The 19061-nt window shown below is 38.4% G+C and overlaps 1 long non-coding RNA gene across 1 annotated transcript; it reads right to left on the bottom strand.

Moving 5' to 3' along the window:
• Positions 1-5206: 5206 nt before the first annotated feature.
• LOC138163847 (uncharacterized) lies at positions 5207-12929 on the bottom strand. The gene is made up of 2 exons (XR_011168939.1): positions 12528-12929; positions 5207-5720 (listed from the first exon to the last, which is right to left on the bottom strand). It is a non-coding gene; the product is annotated as an uncharacterized lncRNA (long non-coding RNA).
• Positions 12930-19061: the final 6132 nt, after the last annotated feature.

Below are 19061 nucleotides of genomic sequence, written 5' to 3'. Positions count from 1 at the left end.
TAGTAGAAAATCACTGTCATAAGAAATGATGAATATGAAAAATTCAAAAGAATGAAAAAATTTAGAGGAACTGACTCAGTAAAGTAAGCAGAACCAAGAATATAATACTCACAAGATGTAGAATAGGAAGAACAACCAAAAAAACCCCCAGAAACCGAACACTGTAATTACAGTGACCAAGCCAAGAAGACCAAAGTTCAGGTCTTGCCTTGACATCTTGGTTAGGTAATATTAGGCAAGCTGCTTAACTGCTTAACCCAGTGCCCTAGGCAACTCTCCAAGTTGGTCCGTAAGATACTGAGAAGTTGCCAGAGAGAGCTCATTCTACCAATGAAATCACAGAGCTGGTCCTTCTCTCTTAAGTGCAGACCTGAAGAAGAGATAAGACACACGTCTCTCATCCTTGTTTGAAAAGGTGGGTCCTCCTGGTGGGGAGCACAGCATATGTCGTCAGACTCCATGAACGTGAAGGCTTATTTTGCTCAACTGTCATTCCCCCTCCCCACACACAACCTTTTTTTGATTACAGGGGATGGCTTGACCAGTATGAGAGGGGGGAAAGAAATTTAGAATTGGCGGTAATGTAAAAACAAAATATCAATAAAAATCTGAAATGAAACTATTTTCTTCTTTAAAATATATCTTTCTTTATATCCTTTCTTTAAAGTAAACCCCCCAAAATTGTGAAAAATACCTCCTATTGTTCTTTTCTTTACATAGATATTTTATGATCTGACCATTAATTTTTAATCTTTTTTTTTTTAAGTACATCTCCATATCTCTGGGGCAGCTAGGGGGACAAGTGGATAGAGGGCCAGGCCTGGAGTCAGAAGGACCAGAGTTCAAATGTGGCTTTAGACACATAGTAACTATACGACCCTGGACAATTCACTTAACCCTGTTTGCCTCAGTTTCTTCCTCTGTAAAAAATGAACTGGAGAAGTAAACTGCAAACCACTCCAACATCTTTGCCAAGAAAACCCTAAATGGGGTCACAGGGAATCAGGCGTGACTGAAATGACTCAACTCCCTACAGCATTCAGGATGGAAGTTCAGTGGTCACTCATGAGCCTAATTTCATTACTCATCAGCAAAGAAGTTCTGACCTGCTCACTTTCCTATTTGGGCTGATTTGCTTTCTCCATAGGGGGCCTGGTGCCTCCCTCATTTCTCCCCCTCCCTGATCCCAGAGGCTCACCATATTGGTGCCAGACTTAGTTTGGATCCCCAATGGGCTTTAGCCCGACAACAATTCATAATTCTTAAAAAGTAATCCAGCAGCCTCAGCCTCTTCAGTAGCAGGAATCAAAGGTGCCTGCCACCACACTTGGTTTTAAATATATTTTTAAAGCCAGCATGTACATTGAATAGATAGCCCTCCTTGAATAATTGTAATTGAAGGAAAAGGTTTTTTTAAAAATACTTTTAACTGCATTCTCTCTAGTTTTGCAAGCACAGAAGCCAGTGGACTTAACTTTTTGGGGGCTAAATGATCATCTTTAAACACACCATAAATAAGGAAAATATGTAAGTTAATTAAATGGAGATGCTATACATTCATGAGTTTTACAGAAATATACAGGGAAAACCAGTTTCAAGAACATTTCACGTTTACATGTGGCAATCAGTAGCATAAGCTTTGAAACAATAATCTTTAAAGAATTCAAATTTACTACAAACACAAAATAAAAAAAAAATTACAGTTCATCAATTCTACCATAAAGTTGACTATAGATTACCTAGTATATTTAAAATAGGTGGGAAAATATTTTTCACAGAGACTACTTCTAGGATCATTTTCCCCGATTACAACTAAGATAGGTGCTAACATAATTTTTTTAAATACCTTATTTTTTAAAGGAAAAATGATTTCTGTTAGGCTATGATACCACTTAGAGATATTTTGGCAAATCCTGCTTATTGAAATTACTTTGGGGAATGGAAGTTGTGATTCTACTAAACAGCTGATTTAACTAAAATCAGACCAGTTTCTTGAAGAACATTGATATTTATGGAAAATCTAATGCAAATTATAAGCAGATGGAGCCAGAAAATGATTGTTCATGATAAGAAGGCATAATATTTAGCCAAAATTTACATAAGGTGAATGAAAATAAGAAAATACACAAGTAACATCCACACAGAAGACTAAACCTTAGAGATAAGTCCAATGTGAGCTACATCCAGTCTTCTCCATGATGAAATCAGTCATGGTGGTAATATCTACAGTGCTGTCAAACTCAAATTGAAGAGATTCCTATGGGCCACATATCGACTCAGAAAACCACAAATTAACATTTTATATATATGCACACACACATATATACATGGATAAAAATTTTAGTTTTATTTACTTTGTTAAATATCTCCCAATTATGCTTTAATCTAATTCAGGCCTCAGTTGCAGACCACACTGAGCCACCTCCAATTTATAACATACAGGTGGTTCTCTCCTCCAACTTCTTTCTAACAGACAGACAGACAGACACACACACACACACACACTTCTTTTGGTATCAATATATCTTGAACATAAACCTGATGAGTAATGAGGAATAGGGGACAAGACCAATCAAGGAGATGGGTACTTAGATCTCAACATACTTAGAAAGCCTGAACTATATATATATATATATATATATTTTAAAGCAATCGGGGTTAAGTAACTTGCTCAAGGTTATATGGCCAGTTTTTTCTGGGTGTGGTGCTAAGTATCTGAGCCCGGATCTGATCCCCAGGTCATCCCGACACTGGAGCTGGTGCTCTTACTTGCTGAGCCACCTGGCCGCCCCTAAGCAATTGGGGTTAATAAGTAACTTGCTCAAGGTTACACAGCCAGGTGTATCTGGGTGGGTGCTAAGTGTCAGAGCCCAGATTCCATCCCAAGGTCATCATCCCAACACTGGAGCCTGTGCTCTTACTCGCTGTGCTACCTGGCTGCCCCTCTGAACCATATATATTTTTTTTAAATAATCTCAATGCTAGAACATTGTAGCAGCACTGTATAGTCAAAACAGAATGCTAGGCTTGCGGTCCAGAGATCTGGGTTTGAACCCTGCTTCCAAAATTTTCTGGATAAGACCAAAGAGATATCATTTGAGGAGGCAGAATGTGGTACAGTGGGAGAATCTGTGAACAAATTCCCACTTTAGTACTTACTACCTCAATGATCCTGGGCAAAACTTAAGTCTCAGTTTAAGCAAGGCCAGAGAACAGAGGTAAATAGAAAAGTATCGCCTAAGTAGTGAAAAACTGAAATGACTGTTCATTGTGTCATTTCTTAAGATGAAGTAATGCTCCATTACATTCACATACCATGTTTAGTGCCCTAAGAAATGCCATCCATGCCTTTATCTTAATCACTGAGAAAAATGTTAATACAGTAGAGGGACAAATCCTTTATCTACTCCACTGGAGACCACCTGCTAAGGTGACACTGAACCACTAGTAACAATGCAAGTATGACTGACGAATTCCAAACCAATTTTTTTTTTTTTGCTTTTTGGAGGGCAATTGGGGTTAAGTGACTTGCCCAAGGTCACAAGGCTAGTTTTTTTGTGATAAGTGTCTGAGGCCAGATTTGAACTCAGGTCCCCCTGACTCCAGGGCCGGTGCTCTATTCACTGCGTCACTTAGCCACCCCTAAACCTACCTATTTTTATCGAACTAGCCTACATTCCTCTATCTTTTCTGTAAGAATCATATAAGATTTTATCAAATGCTTTGTACAAACATAGGCAAATTAAATCTACAATCTCTCCTGATTTACAAGTTTAGAAACAGCCAAGTAAGGAAATAATCTCACATGACCTATTTTTAATATTTTGATATCTTGCTTTTACATCATTTCCCAATATATTAACATATCACCCTTTCCCACTCAAAGAACCATCCCTTGTTAACAAAGAATAAAGGGAAAATATAGCTTAGCAAAACAAAAATCAAAAAGCCTGTCATATGCAGTGTTTTATACCCACAGGTTCCCCACTTCTGCAAAGAATAGGGGAGATACCTACTCATGTTTTCTTTAGTCTAAGCTTGGTCATTCTCAATGGAGAGGGACTACTTGAAAAGGTCTTTGTAATCATGCTTGCCTTTTCTAGATGTTTACTAAACATCTCCTTTGTTATCTGTCTAGAATTTTCTCTGGAAATGAAGTAAAACTTGGTTTATAGATGTTTGTCACTTCTTTGTGAAAAATGGGATGTTTCCGTTTCTCTAGTTTTGTGTTACCTTTCTCATTTTCTGATTTTTTAAACATCACCAAGAGTGGCTCAGAAACCATACTCACCACTTCCTTAGTACCCAAGAATAAAGTTCACCTGGGTCAAATAACTTGTATTAATCAAATCACTCTTAGATAGCAAATATAATAGCTAGAAATGTTCTCGTAAGGCAAAGTCCAAAAGCATACATTAAGAGAAGCTAAATCTAGCTTAAACCACAGTTTTCTTTTGGAAATCCTTCAGGAGCCTAGCAAACATCATCTAGACTCACAACATCCTGTATTTCTCTATGAATTTTATTGGCACTATTTCTCTCTTTCCCCCTTGATAGTCATTCACTCACTATTTTGAGACCATGATTGGAAAGTCATTTTTTTTTAAGCAATCGGGATTTAAGTAACTTGCTCAAGGTTACACGGCCAGTTATTTCTGGGTGGGTGCTAAGTGTCTGAGCCTGGGGCCGGTGCTCTTACTCGCTGTGCTACCTGGCCGCCCCATAGGAAAGTAATTTTGCCAATTCTGTCTCTTTCCACAAGAATGCCCTGACTGACTGAAACATTTATTAGCCCTGTCATAACACAATCAAGGTAGACAATGCCACTTGCAACATTATTAATTCTGCCAAGGCTTCGTGTTGAGGCAAATGAGTAGGTACTATTCCCAAAGTTTACATTTCTTAGACACAGTTGGGTCTTTTCATTAATTTGGGTACTGGAGCAAGAGAACACTTTTATCCCACTGGACTATGTTCTTGGACATCATCTTTGGGTATTTCACACGTGACAGCACTGCTATCTTCAAAACAAAAGACAGCACATCTCTAGATTTTTAAAAAAAGTATATAATAAATTCAACAAGTTTGTTTCAATACCTCAGTACCTGCCCTGTCTGTGTCTCCTTTCGAATTTTCTTCTGTGTATTTTTAAAAAGTTTTAATGATGCTTTTTTTCTGTCATTTGCAAATGATAACACTTAGTTCATATCTTTGCTTATGTTTATTTTCAAAATTTCTTTTTCTCCACATGTACCACAGGATAAACAGTATTTTATTTTTTCTCCCAGTTACAGGTTAAGAAAATTTTTAGTATTCATATTTACAACATTTTGAGTTCCAAATTCTTCTCCCTCCCTCCTTCCCCTCCCCTCTTCTGAAAATGGTAGGCAGTTTGATATAGTTTATACATGCGCTATCATATAAAAATATTTCCACATTGGACAAAGTTATGAAAGAAGAAACAAAAAAAACACAAGAAAGAATACAGTAAATGAAAAAAGCATGCTTCGATCTGCATTCAGAGTCCATCGGATCTTCATCTGGATGTGGATAGCATTTTCAGTTGTGAGTCCTTTGTACTTATCTTGGATCATTACGTTGCTGAGAAGAGCTGAGTCATTCATAGTCGATCATCATACAACATTGCTGATACTGTGTACAATGTTCTGGTTCTGTTCATTTACCTTTGCATCAGTTCATACAAGTCCTTCCCAGTTTTTCTGAAAGCAAATGATGCTTTTATTTTGGGGGAGCATAACTATCCCTCTCCTCTCTGCCCCCTCCCAACCACATAAAAACCTTTCCTTGTAGCAAACTAACAGTTAAGCAAAAACAAATCTCAACACTGCCTACGTCAAAAAATGTAGGTCTGGTCCAACATCTCTAGTCCACCATGTTCCTATCAGGAGATGGGCAGCATGTTTCATCATTGATTCTTGGGGCTGTGGTTGGCCACAGCATTAAGAATTTCAAAATCATTTTTCTTTATGTTTTTATCCTTGTATAAACTATTCTCATATATACCCACATGTATGCCTCAATTCATATAAATCTCAATTTTCTCTGACTCCAATTCTTTTGCATTTCTTATAGCACCATATTCATATTTCATTTGTTCAGCTATTCCCCAGTGGATGTGTATCCTTCAATTCAATAAGCATTTATTAAGTGTCTACTATGTGCCAGGCTCTGTACTAAGCACTGTGGAAACAAAAAGAAGAAGACGACACTCCCTGACCTTGTGGACTTTATAACCTAATAGGGGACAGACAACATGAAAATAAATAAAGACGAACGACACTAAAGTAAGAGGAGTTGGGAAAGGTTTCCTTTAAGAGGTGGGACTTTAGGGAAACCAAGGTAGTCAGTAGTTAGGAGTAGAGGAGGCAGAGGATTACAAGTATGAGGGACAGAGAAGATGCCTGGAGCCTGGAGATGGAGTCTTGTCTGAAGAACTGCCAGGAGGCCAGTATCACTGGATCAAAGAGTAGGTGTCAGAGAGAAAGATCTAAGACGAAAGGAAAGGTAGAAGAGGGCAGGTTATAAAGGGCTTTGAATGTCAAACAGAGCATTTTATGTTTGATCCTGTAGAGAACAGGGAGCCAGTAGAATTTGAGTAGGGGGGTAACATGATTAAATCCTGGTACATTAGTGGCTGAATGGAAGATGGACTGGCACGCTGACAGACCTGAGGCTGGCAAACCCACCAGCAGCTATGCCAATAGTCCAGGCCTGAGGAGATGAGGGTCTGTACCAGGGGGTAGCAGTGTCAGGAGAAAAAATGGCATATCTGAGAGGCGTAAAGGTGAAACCAGAAGGCCTTGGCAACATCTTAGACATGGGAGGGGGAGGGTGGAAATGGTAAGAAACACAAAGAGGGCAGTAACTCCCTTAGTTTCGAGTTCATTGCTAGAACCAAAAGGGCTACCATGAGAATTTTTCTGTACCTGTCAGTACTTTTTCTCTTTCTCTAATCTCTTTGGGGTATATACCTCATAGTTGTATCAGCAGGACAAAGAGTAGATACCGTACCACTTTGTGCTCTTCTGGACATAGCTCCAAATAAGCACAAGACTTTCAATGGTTTGAGAACTCTGATCAATCACAGTGCATCAAGTTAGCACATGAATAGCATCTCCAATTCCCTTGATAACTGTTTGAGGCCACTAAATGAGGTTTTCTTTCATAAACATTTTAGTTCCTTAGAATGTTTAATCTAATATTTATCAATCTTTTATTCAATAGTTTTCCCAGACTTTTTAAAAATGGAGTTCTATAAAGAAACTATTATAACATCAAATGCTATGAATCAAGAATGAGGTTTAAAAAGGCAATGTTCTGAGGCAAAATATATAGTCAAAAGAACTGAGTCTTTTCGGGGAACCTGAGTTCTTAATGAAAGAAAATTATTTTCTAGAATTTTTTTAAATGAGTTTAATTCATTTCTAACTGAAAAAGAAATTTCTTAATAAGGAAACAGCTGTATGCAGAGCTGTCATAATGACTGAACATTATTTATGTAAAGTCGAGATGGGAAAAATCTATTGTATTCTCCCACTGGTTCAAAATTATTAGTTTTCATGTATGCATGACTGTTCTAATTTTATGGAGCTCTGTAGCATGTCCTCTACAAAATATAAAACTTACTTTGAGGGTTTTACCCCAGTTTTCAACAGAAACGTTCAATTATAATGCAAGGGAGAGAGCTGTTGGCAAACTTTAATGTTATAGTGTATATATGTGGGACAGAATAAAAAAGCAGCGGGAAACATTCTAAGCCCCTTGACTGATTAAGCAAATTTCATGTAATTCAGAAGATGGGGCATACTGTTTATGGTATCTGACTTATTCAAGAAGCTCGCGTTCCACTGAGAAAGCATGTAGCCCAGTAATGAAGACTGGTGGACTTGGGATTCAGGAACACACAAATCCAAATCCCAAATGCAGCAGTGTGAATATGGGCAGGTCAGTGAACTTGAATTTCAGGCAACTTCTCCAAAACTTATTTATTTACTAAGTTATACATAGTAATTACATATCTGGTTCGATTCTACTACAATTTCTGATTCCAAGTTTTAAGGGCCAGCACCTACTACATCACACTCTAGGTTGCAGTTCTAATGGGGAATAGTCAAGAGTAGTAAAGAAAGAAATTCAAGTGACATTTTGTCAGCTGAATTTTTAAAAGTCCATAAAGCCTTATTTAAACAATCTTATAGGGTTTAATCTACCTGTAAAAAATATAAAAAAGACATGTTTCAAAGGAGCACTACTGTTATTGGATAGTCTTTAAAAATGCTTAGCAAGTTTAAATTCCAGAAATGTAGATTTCAAAGTTGGACAATCAAATAAAGCCATTGATGTACAAGTACCTTTAAAAGGGTATTTCACCCACAGGAAATTTCTAATCTTTTGTAGTCATTTTGGTGTGAGATTCAGTTTTTGCAATTTTAAGCTGTAGGATTTTTTTTTTTTTTGCTTTCATAAGATTTCAAAAACAATATGCACAATAAAGCATTTATTAAGTATTTACAATTTGTCAGGTACAGTGCTAAGTACTGGTAATACAAGTATAAGGAAGGAAGGTAGTCCTTGCCCTCAACATAAGCCCTCAAGGAGCTTATATTCTTCTAATGGTAAGACACAATACAGAAAATAGCTAGAAAGGGAGAGGAGTGTGGGACAGCAGGGGGAGCAGAAAATGGTCAAGAAGTGAAAGATAAGGTGAAAGGTCATTTATCAAATATAACCACATAGTGGAATTTTTTGATAGAGAAAATTAATACACAGCTCAACTGCCTTTTAATACAGAGGAAAATAATTCTGAGGGAATATTTTTGCTGGGATAAAAGCAATTTAGGACACAAGGAAAGCTGACACAAAATGGAGCATGGTTCTCTAAACTGTGTTTAGACACAGTCTGAGAAGCACTGAAGGATCATAAGTGAAATAAGTTTAAGAAGTCTTGCTCTAGACTACTCAAGAACATTGATAATTTTTTGGAAAATCTTCCTTCTGAAGCTGCTCCTTCACCCAGAAAAGCAGATTCCTCCCCCCCCCACCCCTTAGGATGTCCAGGAAAGAGCAAATTTACAGAAAGAGTACTAGATTCAGAGTCATAAGACCAGAATTCAAATCCCAGGCCTAGGTCACAACCTCTCTGGGCTGCCGTTTCCTCATCTGTAAAACAAGGGAATTAGACTAGGGGACTTCCAACAAGCCTACCTCCACAATCCCAAGGAAATCAGTTCTCTAAAGAAATGCTATTACACAGAATCCACCAGTAGCTGCTGCAGTTATCTTACAAGAAGAAATTAATTCAGCAGTTAAAAGGTCACGAAACAATTAAAACTTAGTAAATTCAAAAGAAAAAGCCAACAAAATATCTCCCAAGCCCCCCCCCCCCACCTTTCAAGGCTATGAGATCACTCTTAACCAAATCATAACTACTAACCTATTCTCCATATTGTACAATTCTCTGTAGGAAGCCAAAAATCAGAAATCTTGGAGTAATTTACAGACTAAACTGTTACTTTTTACATTAGAGAATAGGTTAATCATAGTCCACTTTTCCCTATAGAAATAGTATCTGTAGAATTGGAACTATACAAGTGAGACTGCAATTATGACTATCATTTAAGTGCGACCCTATTATTCACATTTTAGAAAAATTTGAAGTAAATGTGACCTGTAATATCATATGTGTGGACCAAAAAAAGCAAGCATAATACAACTTATTAAAATGTCCAGAATAAAGTGTCCAAAAATATAACTGCTACTCAAGGTCTGGAACTAAACAGATACTCAAAGGAAGAGAAGAGCAAATAAGGCGGGGAAGGGGGAGTTGGACAAGAAGCTTTTTAAATATTCCTTCCCAGCTGTGAAATGTAAAATACTATGAATGAAATAAGAAATGATTGAACTAAAGAGTTTATTATAGCACTAAAATGGTCACAAAATGTAATTAAAAGCCTCAATATGAATATGTTATGATTCTGAAGTAAAAACCTGCCTATTTGCAAATCACCAGGTGGGCCTGGTCCAAGTAGAAAGAATAACTTTAGGTCCATTCAAAACCATTAGGGCTATTATTTCCAATTTCAGCTAAATCTCAGTAGGCCCCATACTCTTATCATGCACATCTCTTAAGTGGCCTTTTAATGGACTGATTGTTTATTATACTTAATATAGTGAGCACAAGCAAGATATTATTCAAAATGAAAAATTTTCACAAACCTTTTAAAAAATGAATTAGACACCATAGTTGGATATGAATCTGAAATACATCTATGCATTGTGCAAGTCCCATGTGGCCACCTACATGACTGCAGCTTATGCTAGCAACATATTGGCAGCTATTGGACTATCCCACATACCACAAAAACCCAAGCTCATTCAGATATCCCTGTTTCAGTTAGTAACAACAATCACCCACATTTACATAGCATTTTAAGGTTTGCAAAGCACTTTAAGCACGCTAACTCATCTGGTGATACACATGAACTTCCCAGGATAGTGGTTGGGGGTAAAGGGACTTTCATTACCCTTTCCCTCATCCGTCAGTCTATCAACCTATACTCTCCACTTCCAATGACATTACTTACACATACATACACAAGTTCTCACACACCATGGCTGTTAGCAGGTTCTACATACAAATCTTGTTGAAAAACAAGAGGATACAAGACATCACATCACCCTACACCACACCACAAACATTTTCAGGACAGACTAATGTCCCCAAACACTGAGAAATCATGTTATTTAAAAACAAGCAGAGAGGCAATATGGTGTGGGAGGGCCTTGCAGTATTTCTGACACATATTATATGGCCAGGATACTCCCATTATAGGACCACAAATGATAGAGGAGCTAATTGGCACTGGAGTTTCCACACACGGAATGAACTCGCAGGTCCAGTACCCTCTCCTTACCCACAAAAACAATGGTAAAACACTCCAAAGTTTACAGAATTTATATCACTTGATAAGCACCAGCAAACTGGACATCAATTCTTCCCATTCCTATGATTTCTAATCTAGCATATAGTAGGCTCTTAATAATAACTTTATGACTGCTTTGCAGATATCCTAGAAACAGACAATTGTGATGGCCTTGCAAAACCACTCTTATATGGTACCTTGCACTATTTTGGTGAACCTACCACTTCACTTAGCCTATTCAAAACCACTCCATTTCCTGATAGCAATTTTTCTCAAGGATAAAACTTTAAAAAAAAGTTGATAACACTCTAAGGAGTTTTGATGTTTTAAATTAGGCCCTAATAAAATTATAAAGAATGTGGAGGTCAGATGAGGTAGAATTTATGAGCAAAGAAGCAGCAATATATCACAGGTATATACACATAAATACGTATGTAGTACATAATGAACCAATATACACAGGGTTATGGAAGCTAAGATTTGGGAGTCACTGTAGAATGACAACGGTCATCCGGGCTTTTTTGTATATGCCCAGGGTCAGGGAACTCACTACTCTTGAGGCATCTATACCTTTCTGGTCTAGATTACACTTAATCCACAGACACACAGAGACACATACAGGCACCTCCAGAGGCTACAGAAGATTTGAGATCCTCATCAATCAATATGGTGTCAAAGTGAAATACAGATATCTGCTCTCACAGATAAGCTAAACATGAGTATCCACTAACTTGCAAAAATTGGGCTCTGCCCATTTCCTTCACAATATGACAAAATAAACATTAAAATCAGTTATCCTTGTTATCCTGTCTTCCTCACTTTCCTTCTCCAAATGTTCTCGGAAGCAAAAAGCCCCTGAGAGATGGCCTTGACTACCTATAAAACGTTCTTGCAAAGCACCAGATATTTCCTTATTCTTTGGGCCCTGTTTTCATGGGAAAGGCAAATAGGGAAACTCCACCAAGACATACCTTGGCTGCTGGTCTCCGACTTAGTCTAGTAAGTCGTCTCACTTACACGAACTGATTCGAAGTGAGCAGAACCAGGAAAACACTGCACTGAGTAACATCAATACTGCACCGTGTTCAACTGTGAATAACTTAATCTCTGCAGTACAACAATCCAAGACCATCCCAAAGGGCTCATGGTGCAAAAACGCTGTCCACCTCCAGAGAAAGAACTGACGGGGTCTGAATGCAGATGGAAGCATGCTATTTTTTCGCTTTACAAGGCAAAGCTACACACACACACACACTGCACAACCCCAAGCAACCGGTTCCACGAAGATACTGGTGGATTTAGACCACAACCACTAAGAACACTAAGTTTAAAGTAAAGGGGGCCTTAAAGGCCATTGGGTCCAATCACTTCATTTTACAAACGGGGTAAGGAAGGCAGACAGGTTAGCAACTTGCCCAGGGTCATCCTGCTACTAAGTATCCGAGGTGCGATCTGTCTTCAGAAGCTGAATGCAGGTCTTCCTGACTTTAGGGTCTAGCATAGCTACAATGTAACTCATTCGACTAGAACCCACCCACACCCACCCCAGCCCAGCCCAAATAAACAAAATCTTCATTTCCGCACCATCGCGCGGTCCAGGGATGTGCTCGGCTGTGTCCCGGGCCCTGAGCCAGCGCGTCCGCGAAGCCCCCGGACCCCTGCCCCGGGCAGCGTGTGGGAGGCGTAAAGATGCCCCGGCTCCTGCCCAGGCAGGCAGGGCTCTCTGGGGGCGGAGGACCACGGGAACAAGGGGACCGAAGGCGCCTCAGCAGCCCCGGAGGCCACCCCCGCCACGTGACAGACGGGGAAACCGAGGCACAAGGAAGTCACGGACCGTTCCCAGGGTCACGCCGGCTCCCAACCGCCCAGGACGATCCCTCAGTCGGCCCGGGCGCCCAGGAAGGCCTCGGAGATGCCTCTCAGAACCCTCACGCCGGCAGCCATGACCGGAAAGCACGTGGACAGCCTTTTGCGACAGCTCCCACAATGCCTAGCGCCTACAAGTCCCACAATGCACCGGGGCCGCCGGGCCGTTAACCCTTCACGGGCCGGCGGGCAACGAGCTGGGCCTTCTCTCCCCAACCCCCTCCTCAGCCCCCTGCTCCTGCCCTCGCCGCTCCTGGGGGTGCCCTCCACCCACACCCACTCTCTAGGCCGGCCAAGCGCCCCTCCCCACCCTGCCTTCCTTAGCAATTCGGGATCCAGGCTGTGGGGCCATCCCAGATCCCCAAGGGCTGCTGACCCCTGACCCTCCAGCCATCCCCTTACCCCCTCACCAGAAAAGTCCCCCATAGCCCCCCATTTCTCTCCAGCCCACAAAATTCACCTACTGTAGAGGAACCCCAAGTTAGCCAGAGGCCTTCCTCCCATAATAAAGTTGATTTCTAAAAAATACCACCCTCCCCCCAAACCCCAATAGAACTGTGGTGTCCACACAAAACCTCCCCTCCGCTCCCTCTCTGGGGGCCCAAGAAGGCAACCGGGGACCCCCCGCTGTTCTGTCTTTTTTTTTTTTTAGGCTTCTTAGCAACTGCAATTGACAAATACAGAGACTTGTCACTAAGAGCTGGGGGAGGGGGGGAAGGGAATCTATCCCCAAGCAGCCTAACTTCCAGCCTCCTTTAGAAAACTTCTCGGTCTCCTAATTAAAAATCAGGATAAAATAACAACTACAAACAAATATTTCTTTTAGAGGTCTAAATGCAATGGAACCGAGATCACATTTGGGGATCAGGGCATTGCAAATAGAAGTTGCCAGGCCACAGACTGAACACATGTTCAAATGTGCAACTGAGTACTAGACAAACAATAATCTGTTGTTTTTTAAAATCCATACTCTGAAACGACCAAATTTCCTGCAAAACAACTGATTTTTTAATCATATGGAAATACAAAGTAAATGGAGCCTAGACCTGATTTTTTTTTTTACAGAAACATTCTGCTTTTTGAAAGTACATTAGAAATGCAACCTGTATTGCAAACCACAAGACAGAAGGAGAAAATACCATCAGAATAATTAAAAAAAAAACTGATGGAAGGGATTTATTTTCTATTAAACATTTACCAAAATGTCTAATTTTAAGAAAGTAATATTTATTTTATTAAACAATATTTTGCTCTGGAACACTACAGTAAGAAAGCATATCTCTAATATTTCTATTTTCACTTATGTACCTTCAATAGTTTTCCATGAAACTCACACAAATGCTCTATCAACGTAAATATATATATGTATATATATATATTTGTAATTTTAGCTCACTACTAATTTTTATTTTTGTCTCTCCCCTGAAATTTTCCTCTGAAAATACCTTTAACCAACATTTAACCCAGCAAAAATTGCAGTTATTTTTTTCTATCCATTTTTCTCAACTATTATTCTTCAAGTAATTTTCTGAACATTTTATATAGCCTTCTCTTGACATTAACATATCCCTGGCTTCATGAGAAAGGCTCAAAAGTCAAATCAGAAGTGTAACTGATAGCCTCACATTTTCCCAAGTACCTACAAAGTCCCTCCTTGCTACTCTGAGACTACAGATTCACTAAGACGTTGCTTTTTTCTCCCCCCCCCCCCTTATTTCAACCTCCAAAATTAAAAACATTTTTAAACTGACATGTTAAAGGATTTTACTTAAAAACTGTATTGGAAATCATTTTATATTTTGCCAGATCACCATAATCTTCTTTCTTAAAATCACTTAGAATTTTGGTATATCCTAATTTAGCAAATTTAAGTCAGTCTTAACCTAAATACTTAATGCTAATAAAATGGTTCTAGTAGCTTTAGAAAAAAATGAGATTTAGAAATGTTTTCTCCAAAACCAAACACAGAAATGGAGTCATTTGTCTCCCAAAGCTTTACAATATTGCATTTTCTTTTTACAAAATGTATTTTTTAACCTAAAAATTGACACTGAAATATTTTTCAGTTACTGTGAATGACATTTTACTGGGATTACCCTTATTATTTGATTTCATAAAAATAGAATCCTTTTTTACTTTTCATAACATAAGTAACAAAAGAAAAAATAACAAGGCACCATACTTATTTTTCCAAATATGCAGAACTTCAAGAATGTACAAATATTTGTCTTTTTTTAATTCAAGGTCTAATTATTTGAAGACAATATTTCCCTTTATCCTTTGACTTTATGAAATATTTCAGAAATTTTCCAATTTCATGGGTGTCTAGACCTTTTACTCTATATATTTTTGGTTGATTAGTTTGCTTTAAAATATTTGCTTTTCAAAAATGGAATTTTAACCATTATTCTATATAAATAATGCTAATAGAGGGGCAACCAAAAATAGAAAGGGAATATCTCAGACATTTTGGTCTGTCTTATCTCTCTGACATTCCTTTTATGATACGATTATCCACAACTGAAAAGGTCATATTCCAAACATTAATTCTTGCCTGATGGACCAGTATGCCTACATTTACTTTCTGACCCTCGAAGCTATGATTTACCCACCATTTGAGAATGTCTTATGTTGAGAGCCTTTCCTTTATTGTACAATGTCTTGGTTAACATTCATTCCCTTGTCTGCTTTTAGAACTATCATGATCCCTTCAACTTTCCTCAGAGGTTTCCACTCTGTTGCCCCCCTACCCCCTTCTCTTCCTATTTAATTATATCAATTTGCATGTGCATTCAGGAATTTTTTGTTTATTTTTATTTATTATTATTTTTAAGGAATATTTTAGATGCCTGAAAAAGCTGCTGTGATTTTTGACTTGGCAAAAATATTCCAAACCATATCTCTTCTAGATAATTCTCTCGAAATAATTTTCATTTTTTTGTTTCTTTGTGTTATATTACAAAGATATCACCCCCAGGTACAAATGTCTGTTAGTTAAGTTAAACTGTGGGGTTGGCTTTTCCTTTTCCTTCAATATCAGGATGATTGCTAGTACTGTAATTTTTTCAACTTAAAAAAAATTCCTCCTTCCTAATATTTCCATAACATTCACACAATTTACTTTAAAAAATAGAAAGAAGCTTCCTTACTACTTAATGCTCTTAATTCAAAGTCCCTCCCCTCAAAAGCAATAGGATAGGGACACAAAGCAATAACGAATATTTTTAAATTTCCTTCCCAGAAAACAAGCTGTTTCCCTTGTAAAAGAGTCATCTAGCTTAGGACAGGAAACTTTTAATTTTCCTACCAAAAAAAAAAAAATGAGAAAAAAAAGGGGTGAATTAATTGAATGATCAGTCCAGCTTGTTGAAAAGCACAAGGCCATTGTGGACATTTGGATTTTCAAGTGCTACTTTGAAGCATTGAGACTTAAAAAAAAAATGTAATGAATTAAAATTCAAGATCCTGAAGAATTTTATGTCTTGTTTTAAACTTTAAATACTCTTTCAGCCCTTACCCAGCTTGTCTTAACAAGCTGCTGTTTTCTACCTAAAATATGAAGTTTATATTTTTATCTTAGACATTTTATCTGTGTCCTTTTTTATGTCTCAATGAATCATTTCTATATTTTTTTCATGATATTTAAATAATTAACTCTCCCTCTCTACTCTACCCTCTTATAAACTATACATTTTACTATAAAATAATACCTTAAAAAAACAGTCTCTAGATCTTGGATTTCAAACTAACATATGAAAGATCAAATATCTTAGTCAAGAAATTTATAACTTTAACTGAACACTCAAATTTTCTCAGGGTCTTTACATTTAGAAGTTACAAATCAGTTTTTCAAGAAAGACATAATTTCAAAAATTTAACAACCTTGACATGGAAAATTTATAGTTAAAAGGGTAAGATTTGGGTTGACTATCTTTGTCACTCTCTCTCTCTCTCTCTCTCTCTCTCTCTCTCTCTCTCTCTCTCTCTCTCTCTCTCTCTGTCTGTCTCTGTCTCTGTCTCTGTCTCTCTCTCCTTATATCCTCTATAATTTTTCCCCCTGCATGACAGAGTTGGATCATTTTAATTAGCTTTCTCTACAAATGAAATCCATTTTCTTCACAGAGCAATTTTTGAGTCATAATATTTTCCTGGATTTGACCTGTATGAACTTGGAGAAGTTGCTACCTCTGTGGGCCTCAGTTTCCTCACCTGAAAAATGGGGGATTGGATAAATGACCTCTAAGGCCCTTCTCGCTCTAAATCAATGTTCCCATGCTTTTCTTTATATAAGGGTTCACTGCCAAGTTGTCTCCCCCACTGCTTTTTCCTCTTGGAAGTTCTTTACTCAAAGATCCCCACCCCGGACAATGATTTTATTCATTCCTTACTGAACATTCCTCATAAGACAGCAAGGTCTGCCTGATTGCCCTTCTCCAGCATTTGAGGGGATATCTTGCTTTGGGGGTTGTTGTTTTTTTTTTTTTTAACACATAAACAACAGTCTCTATTTTCTAGACTTTGCTAATTATTGAACTAGGGTCTTGTCTAATGGATCTAGGCCTGCCAGGGTCATTTGTACCCCTCATATAAAGAAATAAAGATGTTGAATACAGTGGGGTGCTGAAATAGGGGGAGAAGATGCTGATAAAAATGGATTCATTCTCCATTATTGAAAGAAGCATACTTATAACTGATATTTATGATTCAAAACAACACAATTCCTTCAAAGACTTAAAAAAAATAATTCTTTTCTCTTATGTCACTCAAGGGGCCTTAGGCTCTCTATGCTATGTTTTCAAAGGTGATGAGAAAAATATATTTCTTTGCTTGTTGTCTCCTCCATTAGAATGTAAGCTCCCTGAGGGCAGGGGCTGCCTTTTGCCCCTCCCCCCCTTTTTTTGTATCTTCAGGTCTTAGCTGGCACATAGTTGGTATTTAATAAATGTTTATTGACTGATTGGCTTCCAGATGATTTCTTTGTTGGTAGATATTATTTGTACCTCTGAAAAATGGAAGGCCTCATTTGTATGTATTTGGTGTTTATTTATCGATGTACATATTATTTTCCCCCTACTAGATTATAAACTCCTTGAGGTCGGGGACTTTGCATTTTTGTCGTTTTGTAGCTCTAGCACTTAGCACAGTGCCTGGAACAAGTAGGCATTAATTACATCCTTATTGAAACTAATTGAATTGGGGCTAGGTGGCTGACCAGTTGCAAGGGTAACCACCTACTTTTGAGGTCCTAGTGAGTTAAATACTGAACCAAAAACTCAGGTTCTGTCTCCTGCCTTGGCCCTGTCACCTTCTTCCAGGAAAGTCTGGAGTAAGCCGTTTTAATTACTTTATGCCTTTTTTTTCCTTATGTATGGACTTGGAATCACAGTCCAAGATAGCCAAAGTGATCGTTAGACTGTAACTTCTTTGAAAACAAAGAGATTTGCTTGCTGGTTTTTTTTTTTTTTTATTCCCTGTGCTGAGCACAGTCTGGCACATAGTAGGTGCTTAATAAAAAAATTTATTTTCCTCTGACTTATCAGATGACTGACTGACTGATCAGGGGGCAAAAGGAAGGAGGAAAGAAGTCTATCAAACCAGCATTATTTTCTTCCCGTGTCCTCTCCAAGATGATTGCCCCTGCTCTCAGGACCCCCTTAAAGTAGATCTTGGGGAGGAAGGGGGATGGAAGACCTCAACTGTTCCCCAAAGTTAAAATCCTCACATGAAATAATGTGCTGGAGAACAGTTGGTTTCAAAATAAAAAGAAATCAGCCTTACCTCCTACCCCCACCCCAGACTACAGAATCCTTAATTTACCAATATGCTACCCAAATGCTTAGTAAGAAGGACACCTTTTGAAATTGTGCCTAAACATCTTCTCCCCTTCTCAGCTTTTTTCTTCTGTTTCCCTGCATATGAACCAAATCAGACCTAGAGCAGTCAGGGCAGGTTTTCTATCTGAGGCTTACTGGGTAACTCAAGGCTATTCTAGGTCCCCCAGCCCAGTGGAAAGCCTTGAAAACCTCCAGAAACCAGTTCAATACCAGTAAGAGCTCTCAGGGGAATTTTAAAAGAAGAGCATCAAGGCATTTTTAGTGATTTTTTTCTCCTCTCTCTTCTCCCTTATCAGAGATCTATGGAGAAGAGAAGGCAGAAGTCCTTAATTTTAAGAGAGAGAGAGAGAGAGACCGAGAAAGATAATGTAAGAGACAGAGAGGAGAGAAAGACAAAGAAAGAGGGAGACAGAGAGAC

The sequence above is a fragment of the Petaurus breviceps genome, unplaced genomic scaffold, assembly GCF_028583685.1.
Source record: "Petaurus breviceps papuanus isolate PSGF00001 unplaced genomic scaffold, PetGlider_PUasm1.0 188, whole genome shotgun sequence".
In the NCBI taxonomy this organism is placed as follows: Eukaryota; Metazoa; Chordata; class Mammalia; order Diprotodontia; family Petauridae; genus Petaurus; species Petaurus breviceps.
The sequence above is the reverse complement of the archived record's forward strand: the minus strand, read 5'-3'. Positions and strand labels throughout refer to the sequence as shown.